The 11394-nt window shown below is 41.8% G+C and overlaps 1 long non-coding RNA gene across 1 annotated transcript; it reads left to right on the top strand.

Moving 5' to 3' along the window:
* The first annotated feature begins 299 nt into the window (after window positions 1-299).
* On the top strand, window positions 300-2308 carry LOC127666127 (uncharacterized). The gene is made up of 3 exons (XR_007973546.1): window positions 300-435; window positions 776-979; window positions 2009-2308. It is a non-coding gene; the product is annotated as an uncharacterized LOC127666127 (long non-coding RNA).
* Window positions 2309-11394: the final 9086 nt, after the last annotated feature.

Raw genomic sequence — 11394 nt, 5'->3', positions numbered from 1 at the left:
TTAACCTGACATGTGGCTGCATCGCAGGTCCCAGTGAGTCTCTTGTAAGTCTTTTTCATGCACTAAATTCTCCCTCACCTGCCATGCGCTCATGTCACTCGCTGCCCTGTGCCCGAAGCGGGCATCCAAGCATACCTGTTCCTATCTATGCATCATTGATAATAAGTCTCTGTGCAGAGGGCTCAAACACACTGCTCAATGAACAAACGCTTCCAGGGCACAGCCATAAACAAGGCCGCTTCCGAGCAGAGCTGGGCGGAGCTGACTGCTCTTTGGAAACAGCACGAGGCTGTGTTCTCCTGAAAAAGCAGCTAACCTTACATTCTTCTCTCTTCTTCATTTGCCGAGTCTATCCTGCCAAGTCTTTTTGCAGGAGAAGAACATTTCTTTCTGACCCCCAGAGAGATCAACAGATGCCTTCAAGCGGGGACAATGGTAGGGCCCTGGGTCTGTTTCACGGAACACCAAATGGCTCAGCCCCCTTTAAAAGCCAGCTGCGGCCGGCCGGCCAGTTGACTAGGTGACCTCCAGGGGTGGTGGATTCGGTATGAAAGATTATAATGATATGATAACAAGGCCTACGGAAGCTGTTTTGCTTTGGTGCTCAACCTTTGGTGGGTGGGGCTGTGGGAAACAGAGCAAGCACGCTCGCCAGTCCTGATGAGCTAGCTGGTGGTCCACGTTCCCTCTTCCAGGAGCTCCTCATAATTCCCACACCAGCAGCGCCGCCCCAATCTGACATTCTTTTTTTTCCCTCTGTACTGGTCCCCATCAGCAAAAGCGCACTGACACGCAGGCTGAGCAGCTCCGAAACTTATCGAGTGTGTCCTTCCTGCCTCCAACCCTGTCGCCTGTCATCCCTTCTTGTCACCAGGCTCCTGTTCATTTGCTCGCTGCTCACACTAATCTAGAAGATGATCAAAGGAAAAGGTCCACCGACTCACCCCTGCCTGGTCCAGCACGGGGATTGGTCAAGCATGTGCGTTAAATATTACTAGATTCTCATCTATTCTTTCATCCCAGCTTGCTAGCTCCCTTGCTCGCTCGCTCTCGCTCTCTCTCTCTCTCTCTCTCATTTTTTTTTTCAAAAAATAAATAAATGAGTTCTGGGTTGGCTGAAGATTTCGGCAATGTGACTGCTGTGCAGATGGGTCCCTGCTGAAGCTGAGGCTGGCTCTCTAGGGAGTAGCATGAAATGCTGGTTTTCAAAACCTGAGCAGCGTGTAAATGGCAGCTAAAAAGAAAATGCAGATTGGTGCTGAGTGTTAATTGTCTCTTCCTCTCTTCTTCACACACTTCAGAGACCCAAGTGGTGGTGAGAGGCAGGCCTGCCCCCTCGTGGGATGGGCTTTTTTTTTTCTTTCAAGCTGGACTGAGAGAATAACACCTAGAGCCCAAGTCAAAACATGGAATTTTTTCCTTTTTTTTTTCTATTTTTTTTTTCAAGTTCTCATCTGATGAAAATCAGGGAGGTGCACGAAGCTTATAATGAAAGTAAGAGTCTGCAGAGAATGAGTCGATGAGGTGTGACTCAGAAAGGGGAAACAGGATGTCTTTGTTTTGAAATGACAGGCGATAAGCGATGAGGTGCCTGGTGAGATTTTAGTCCATAACTAGGTAGCAACCTGTCAAACGCAGGCCCCTTAAATGCATCACGAGAATTCTCACTTGAGATGATTTCAATTCTAGCTCCGTGTGTGTGTGTGTGTGTGTGTGTGTGTGTGTGTGTGTGTCTGTTTTGTGTGCACATATACAACAAAATATAATCGAATGCCACAAAAAGAATTGTCATGTCCTGTGAAGGGTACAATTGTAATCACACAGGTATAAAAAGCTTAAAAATCCTCCGGTCGCCTTCCAAGCCTGAGTGGTGACAAGGTCAGGCTCCAGAGCAGAGCCCAGTCCCCGAGCTATTTATTTGCATCTCTGAAGACTCTTGTTAATTCCCAAGATGTTAATCATACAGAATCCTGATTGACTGTCATTTCTCTTTATGCTTTTTGTCTAGATGAAATGGGGTGATTTGACTTTGTACAGTTCCTCCTAGGATGGGGCCAGAGAGAAGCAACTGGAAAACTGACTCCACCTTGCCAAAGAAGAACAGATTTTGGATTCTTTGGTATATATATAAAAAAATCAATTCTCTGTGCCCCCCCTTCCGAGCCACCATTCGCCATTCCCGTACCCACTGATGCCTTCTCTCCTTTTCTATACCATTTCCAAGAAGACCTGTCCCTGAAGAACCAGCCCCATTCTGACTTGCCAGTTGGAAACAAACAAAAAGTGATTATAAATGAAAATAAGTTATTATCCGTATCCATGCTTGCCTTTGTGATAGAAAGCTGATCTGGGTTCCACCCCTTCGGTTCACTGGTTTGGCCAGGAAGGATGGGTGGACGTTGTCCAAAGACTTGACTTCCTATTGCTTTTGCTCCCAGGATCACACTCTAGTTTCTCTCAGCACCGTTTCCTAACGGAGACAGGGAGCCCTTAGCCTCTAACCACAAAGGTTGACTCCTTGCAGCTCTGGCCCCACCTCTGAAATGGAGCTCAGGTGGGAGACAGAGAATTGCCTGTTGACTCTGAGCCGGCTTATACTGGCACCCGCAGGTTAACAGCTCCATTCCAGATCCATCCCATCCCTCAGGGAGCAGGCCCATTGTGCAAGTCATCTTGGCAGAATCACCCTAGAGTAATGGCGACTAATAAATGAGAGAGTGGTGGCGGCAACTGCTAAAAGGGAGGTTGATGTTGAGTAATGGATTTCAGGGCACGACTGTCTTCCCTGCCTGTGCGCAGGGAATCAGCTTAGACCTACTCTCCCCAGAGCTAGACACAGGACAAAGCTGCTATTTTACTGTGTCAGCATTGACTTGATTCCGGTGTGGTTGTGTGCGAGCTTCAGGCAAGGTCCCAGAACTGCTTAGATGTCCCAGAACAGCTAGCTGTTGAACATAGACCGTGACCTCAGGTGGCAGACCCATCCAGGAGCCTCTTATGCAGGCTGGTCCAGGCTGATCTTACATCTGTTTGGATTTGAAGTGTTCCTCTTCACATGCTGATGTCCCAGTCAGTGGAGCTATTCAGAGGTGGTCAAAGTTTTAGGAAGGGAGACCTCTGGAGGAAGTGGGTCATAGGAATTGTACCCTTGGAAGGGATTGAAAGTCTCTGTTTCTTTGTTCTCTTTTCATTCTCTGAGAATGGAATAGCTTTGCTTTTCCAAACCCTCTCTGCCATGATATTCTACCTCAACTCAGAACTAAGTCCCAGGTTGCCAGGTGGTCACAGACCAAAACCTCCAAAAACCATGAACCAAAATAAATCCTCCCTCCTTAATGTGTTTTTTCAGGTGTCTTGACACTGTGGCACATTTCTTACTAATCTAGCAAATTTAGGGATATGGAGAATGAGAACTGGAGAGATTGCTCAATGGTTGAGAGTACTTGTCGTGCTTCCAGAGGACTAGTCGTTTCTAAATCCCAGGCAGCTCACAGCCTTCTGTAACTCCAGCTCCAGGAGAATTCAATGCCCTCTTCTTGCCTTTGAGGGTTTTTGTATAAAAGGTAAACCCTTGCCTTGAGGGTGTGTATGGCATACACATACACACACACACACACACACACACACACACACACACACATATCTATATCTATATCTATCTCTATCTCTCTCTCTATATATATACATGCACACATGTACACATACACACACACACAATGATTTTGAAAAATGACACAGTAACTGCTGTCCATCCAACCTCATCCACAGGCAATCCCAGACAGAAAGATGTGAAACTAGCTCTACGAATCTATTAAGACTTGAAGTCAGAGCAGAAAACACCTAGTAGAGCAGGAGTCAAGAGGAAACTGACTGAAATGGGCCATGAAATGATAGAAATGTTTCCAGAGTGATAGAAATGATCTCAATCAAATGTGGGTTGCTTAAGTGTCTGCATTTTGTCAAAACTAATCAAGTTATACACACGGTGTCTATACACATCACTGTATGTAAATTGTACTTTCATTTTTTGATAGGGTGTTATTTCTTAGGTAGGAGGTCTTGAGAGGGCAATTCCAGCACTGCTCACTACCAGCCTTTCTGATCCTAGGCAAAAAAGAAGAGCTCCCCAGTTTTGTTCCAGGTGCCCTACATTCCCACTGTGTGCAGAAGCAGCAGTTCACACCAAAGTCTGCACCTGAAACTCAATCCACCACTCACCCAACCCTTCAGAAAAGCTCTGCCCACCAAACCCAGCCCTTCACAAGGGTCCCTGGCTGCTCCGAGGCGGGTTCTTCATTGATGAAGTAAAGTCTAATGAGCTCCACATACCCTAAAAGTTCGCCGCAGGAAACAACAAACATTGTTTTTATAAGTTGGGAAGAGCCACAGGAATATAGCGGGTACACCATCTCAAAATGACTCTGTTTAGACACATGCCTGAAAGGGATGAGATCCTTGGTGTAGTGTTAAAACTCTAATTGGAAAATCTGCCATGAGACCATCCATAAACAAGTTATTACTAAATAACCATAAGCAATAATGATATGAATTTTACTCTGCGGTACACAGGTATGAAATAACACTGCATTTCTTTAATTATATAATCTATTCTAAGCCTCCTCTAGTCTGAAAGTTTGGGCTCTCAGATCAATTTGGGTTTGCGCTGATCAACTCTTAAGTGTAGCATTACCAGCTCATAACCTCAGATTTGTCATGGATTAATCATGTGCTATGCAAATACAAAATACGAATTCCCTCTTCTCCCTCCTATTATCCCCAAGATGTTGAAGACAATGGCGTGTGTGTGTGTGTGTGTGTGTGTGTGTGTGTATGAGTGTGTGTGTGTGACAGTCACTGATGCCATATATGTTCATAAGACATAAATAAGTATTTTTATACAACCCAACTGTATATGTGTGTGTGTTAGATAGTCTATGGCTGTGAAAATAGACCTAAGCAAAAAACCTTAAGGATATAAAGATTAATCTTCTTATAGTTTCAGGGGATTCAGTCACAGTAGGAAGGACATGGTGGAGTGACTCATGGCAGCCAGGAACAGAGAGTTAGAATGCACGTGCTAGAGATTCTCTTTTTCCTCCTTTAATTCCATCCTAGCCCAGCACTCTGGGGTGATTGACTCATGGGAGAGCAGGTCTTTTCCTTTTAGATAATTCTCCCTGGAAAGGCCTTCACAAACAGAGGGATATGCTTTATTAGTTTTCTGGGCATTTGTAAAAAAATGGACTTGAAAATGGAAATTAATCAAGACTGACATATGACTAATACATTTATTTGTGTATTAAACATAAAGTATAAACATTCCAGTAACATCTCCAACCCCTAAAGAGTCTCACTCATAAATTTCAGTTCAACGGAGTAAAGAGAGTAGATTTAATGGATGCAACCCATTTCAAAGGCCTTCAGTGATAATAAGAAACGTATTCTCCTTAATTGTGGACAAACAAATACTCTTGGGTTAAAGGAGATAAGCCTCAAAAATATGACCTGAGCCACTCTTAAAGTAACTTGACTTGAGAATCATCTGCAGTGTTGAGACAGAAGCTCACATGGAAGAAGAAGTATAACAACCCACTGTTCTAAGGAGCAAACCAAAATCAATAGATAGTCATAGAAAACAGAGGGAAAAAATTGTAGAAGGTATTTCCAAAGTGAAAAAAAGGAAGATATTTCCAACCTAATTGCCCTATAGAGGAATAGGTTCTTTCCAAGGATGGCAGCAATTCTTCGGTACCTGAGAGACTGGCTGTGACAAGATAATGTAAATATTGGACTAGGAGTCTTCACATTCAGTGCTAATTGCTCATCATTCTGACATCAAAGAATATATTAATTTGCCAGAATCTCCTCTTGGTATTATCAGGTATAAATAAAAGTAAATTATCCGGAGCCAGAGGAGCCGGTCCACAGAGAGGCTTCATCGTATGCCTGCAGAGTAAATGCACAAGATCCCCACGCTCACAGCACATAACCTTGAGAGGCTGCTACTTTCTTGGGCCCAAGGTGATCTAGCGTCAATACACAAAGGTTCCAACCTGATACTCTGAAGATCAGCGACAGGAGACTCTAGATACCAGAAAATGTCCATTCGAGATGTAAGATTCAAAATTGTCACAACCAAGAGTAAGAAGGCTAATGTGAACCCCAATCAGGAGTTTGCCAAATATTTTACATCCCATCTTCCTTTGAGAATCTGTAAAACTTATCACCACTTTATGTAGGAAAATGCACACTTGCAGAAACACAGAATATCATGCTTATACTTGTTAGGGTTTCTTCTGAACCCCCATAGTCCACTCAAGAACTACGTTTTAAGAACAACAGCCACTGTTGTCACTTGCCTCCGGCATGCATGATGGCTTATTGGTTTTCTCATAGGAATAAATCTTTCTAAAGCCCAATCAATTTTGATAAATGAACATTGTTGTTTCAATCCAGAAAATTCTAAAGTAGGAAGGAATAACAGGCTGTCTCTTAACTTGATAGTTTGTTTGTTTTTTTTTTTTTTTCCTATTGGAAGAGCAAGGGAAAGAAGATAAGGCTTAGATGACAGCTTCTCTATACTTCCTGAAGAGACTATATAGCATGATGAACTCTGTGGTTTGCCATTGGATTCTGAACTCGAGAATTATCCAAAATACAGAGATGCTTCAGTTAAAAAAAAATTACAACCATAGAGAAACTGATTATTCCTTTCCCTATTCTAGCTCTATGTTTAGGCTGGTCCAAGTCTACTGTTCTCAAACAGATCCAGAAAAGGTGCTTCTTCCACCACCAAATGTCTTGCACCCAAACTAATTTAATGCTATTATCAAAGGAGTAGGAAGTATGAATGATTAGTTACTTACTTTTGCAAACCAGATTTCCCCAGAACTTAGAAGCTTAAGTTAACAAATACTTATTACATTAGCTTTTCTGTGCAGCATGATTGAGTGAAGTGATTTTACCTCATACATTCTCTCACATGCCAGCACTACTAAGGTTCTAGACAAGGCTGTGGTCTTAACCGAAGGCTCAAGTGAGTGAGGAGCACATCTAAACTCTTCATAGGGTTATTGGCATAATTCTGTTTCCCATGGCCTTCTGGACCGAAGATCTCTATTTCTGTTAGCCATGGCCTCCTCCAGTCACTTACCTCATGGGTCTTTCTATTGCATAGCTCCCAGCATGGAATCTTGCAACTCTGAGAGCAGCAAAGCAAGAGTGTGAAAGACAGCAAACAAGAAAGAAGTCACAGCCTTTCACAGCCTAATCTCAGGAGCTTTGCCTCTTCCTTGTAGTAGCCTATTTATTAAAGACTCTCTATCACTCAGCTTACACTTAGAGGGAGAGGTTGACACAAGAGTTTGAATACCAGGAGGAAGCACCATGGTAAGTCATTCTATAAACCTCCTACCATGCATTTCACTTTTTAGGATAGATACAAAATAATTGAAAAAGAAAGTCAAAAAGAAACTTAGAATTCAATGTTTATAGTTATATTATATTATATTTATTATATTATATTATGTTATATTATGTTGTTATATTATATTATATTATATTACATTATATTATATCTGCCAATGGTAGAAATCAGACATCTGATCTACATCAAAAGACAAATGGAGAATTTATGTACATATACATACAGTAGAATATTATTCTGTAATGGAGTGGAATGCACTTGTGATATATGTTACAGTATGACTAACATTGAGACACACTAAATATAACAAGACATACCCACAAGAACAAATATTGTATTATTCTGCTTATATAAAGTATCTAGAATATTTAAATTTAGAGACAATATATTAGTGTTATTAACTTTGAATAGAAAAATAAAGAATTATTGCTGAGAGTGGGAGGCTGCTTTGGTCAGTCAAGTACCTATCATGCAAGCACAAGACATGAGCTTGTATCCACAGAGTTATACTAAAAAGGCCAGGTGTGATCATGCACATCTGTCTTCCTACTGCAGGGGATAGAGCAAAAAGCAGAGACAGGCAGGTCCCTAGAACTCGCTGACCAGCTTGCCAAGCCCATCAGTGAGGGTTGAGTTTAGTGAGAGATCTTAAAAGATAAAGTGGAAAGTAATCAGGGAAGATTCTTGACATTGACCTCCAGCTTCTATATGCTCCTGAATGCTCCACGTACTTGAACTCATTTATGCACATGTGCGCATACACTCATATTACACACATTTAAAAAAAATAAAATGTATCATTGCTTAATAGATATAGAATTTCTGTATGAGATTATAAAAATGTTTTGGAAATAGCCACAGATGTCCAGTCTAGTGAGTCTAATTAGTGCTACTTAATTTTATACTTTAGATGATTCATATGGTAAATGTTATGTTTCACCACAATTTTCAAAAAGATAATACTATAATAGGTACTTGACAATTAGCAGAAATAAGTACTTGACCATCAGCAGAGGTTCACACTGGTAATAGTTTGTTTGCCTTGAACTATGCCTTTTCCATCTGAGATAGTAGCAAAACTATTGATGGGAGAAGGAAGGTGGTCAAATTTGCCTCACTAAGAGCTCCTTTCTTTAATTCTATGCTGAGGCACCACATTTTCCACACATACTTAATGCTAGCAGTCTGCTGAGATTGTACTCAGTCCCGCATAGCCATGCAAAAGAGAAGAGATGACACAGCTCCCATCCCTGGAGCAGAGCTAACAGGACATGGGCCTCCATGAGTGTTGCCTGGTTTCCAGGTGTAAGGCTTGTTTGTATATCTTCCTTTATGTTCCTCTTTTAGGGAAAACTTTACTTTATGCCTTCTCTACCAAGGTTAATGACTCCATGATAATCAAAGATAGCCCAAGTCTGGGAGGTAAGGGTTTGTCTAAAGTCTTCAGCAAAACAGTAAGTGCTGTGACCTTCAGGACAGCCTTTAAGGCTGTGGGAAAGAACTCTGAAAACATGAGTTCAACTATGCAAAATATAATGATGAAATATGAATTGTATAAGGGGCTTCACAGACCCAAAAGAACAGAGGTAGCTGTACTATAAGCAAGCTTTTCAGAAAGATATTAAGGAAGGAGATAAAGAAACTTAGGGAGTGGTGTTCACAGGGCAAGATCCCACCCAGCTAAGTTTATTATGTGTGCTTACAAAGGCAGGCAGATTTCTGAGTTCAAGGTCAGCCTGGAACAGAGAAAGTTTAGGCCCAGGCATGGTGGGAATGGTGATCGCAGATTCAGATCCCACCCAGCTAGCTTATTATCCATGATTACAAAGGCCGGCAGATCTCTGAATTCATTTGCCATGTTAAGAAAATGTACCTGCTGTCTTCTAAGAATCAAGGGACTAAGGTCATAAAATGCTGAATCATGAAATAATCAAAAAGGAACCTGGAGTAAATGACTGAATTGATACGTAAATAAAAGACTGGGCTTTGGTCTGTGTGTGGGGGTGGGGTGGGGGGGAGCTACTCAGAGAGAATTTCTTGGAGAGTGAACACAGATGATTTAGAATTTTCTAGCGGGATTTCCAACCTTGGTTAGAAAGCCTAAGAATTACTTAGAGAGCATTACTTAGAGAGCTAACACTGCTCCTTTGGATTTTTTTCTAACCACTTTTCTTTTAGGTATTTGTCTGTTGGGTTGTCTGATTTTGGTCAGAAACCCCACAATTTTGTCTAGCAGCTTTTCTGACTTTGGTTGGAAAACCCACGTGCTATCCTGGGAGCTTTTAGAATTTTATTTTATTTTATCTTATTTTATTTTTTATTTTTAAGCACAGAGAGAGTTGTCATTAGCAGAGAGCTCTCTTGAGCAGAAAACAGAGCTGTCAGGTTCCCATTATTGACCTCATGCTGTTTCTCTCTCTGCTCCCAAACGCCTTGCTCAGGACCCCTGACCAAATCAAAGCTAGTACTTAGCAAGCTTGGGCACATTCAGGAAGATAGGCTTAGTACCAATAATCTGAAAAAGTGATATTGGAAAGACTTCTACACTCCCTGTGACAGTTTAGGAGTCATGTATGGGATCACAAGCCTAATACACCAAAGCAGAATCTGCCTGGCTAGACAGTCTTCTATCCATCTCAGGTCTCTCTAAGACTCAAAGCAATCTTACAAAGTATTCTGAAACCATGCACCTGCCCATCTATCATGGTTAATTTCCTGGTGTGGTCTAGACCACACTTAAGGACTCAGATCTTGAAGCCAAGAATGCTGGGGTGTAGGAGACCAAACTGTGGGAAAACAGGCCCTCAACAGCCCCCACCTTGAGAATCCCCTTTTGCTGACCCCTTGTTAGAAGCCTCTTTTACAAGGATGATTGTGGGAACCAACTGGTTCTTATCTTAGATAAACACCTGAGGTTGTTAGAGAAGAACCAGCATACCAGAAAAGCCATAAGATGCCTCAAACTGCTGCCAGCATCCACACCAGATGTCCTCCCTTTCTTGTATGCCTTAAATCATTCTTCTCCAGCCCCTGCTTAAAACTAGACTTTCTTCCCATTAATAAACAGACCTTGACATGAACTCCTGATGCTTGGTCTTGCCCTGTCTCTCCCGCTCATTTCTCTCTTGCAGGCTGGGTCCTCCTCGGGTCTACGAATAACTAGGTCCCACAGGACAGGATACTGGGGTCCAGACCCTACTCGGCAAGCTTTTGAAAGTGACCATGAGGCATTATCCAACCTTCCTATGCTTCAGTTCCTTCTTGGTAAAATAGTGTATGCTTGCAGGGTCAGTTAACTTATAACAAAATGATACATATAAAGATCTCAAAAGCAGCCTGCCACACACAAAGGTGTATGTAGAGGCAGCTAATGTTATTTTAAGGCATTGTCACTCTCTGCCAAAGCTTATGAACAAAGTAGAATTGCATTGGGTCTCTGACTGGGGTGAGAATTGTTGCCTGATATCTGCTGAGGAAAATAGATAATTCATTTCTCCATTCAGATGTTTAGACACTCACTAGAAGAATGCACTACACAACAATAAACTCTTACTCCATTCAGCCGATGAACTGAGGAGGCAGTAGGAAGGTGTGAATTGGACAGTCATAGCTGGAACGAGATAAATATTTCTAAAGCAATCATAATCTACATGGTTCCTAATATACAGTTCATTTCATAATATGAGTGATTTAGAAAGAAAATGCAACCATGTTAGCATCTTTAAATGTAGGTTACTGCATCCTGATAATTGCTAATTATGAAAACTAAGACTGTTCAAAACCTCCTTGGTAGGAAAAAGACTCATTTTCATACAGCTAATGACTATTTGATACTGATGCAAGGCTAAGGAACACCTGTTTGAATGCTTCTACTGTGTGACACAAGAGCAAAAGTTATAGGAATTACCAACTACTTACTGCTTAGATTTAAAGCCCTCTAACAAGATGGGACTCATCTCTAGCGCCAT

Source organism: Apodemus sylvaticus, chromosome 15 (genome assembly GCF_947179515.1).
Source record: "Apodemus sylvaticus chromosome 15, mApoSyl1.1, whole genome shotgun sequence".
In the NCBI taxonomy this organism is placed as follows: domain Eukaryota; kingdom Metazoa; phylum Chordata; class Mammalia; order Rodentia; family Muridae; genus Apodemus; species Apodemus sylvaticus.
This window is presented reverse-complemented; position numbering and strand designations above follow the sequence as displayed.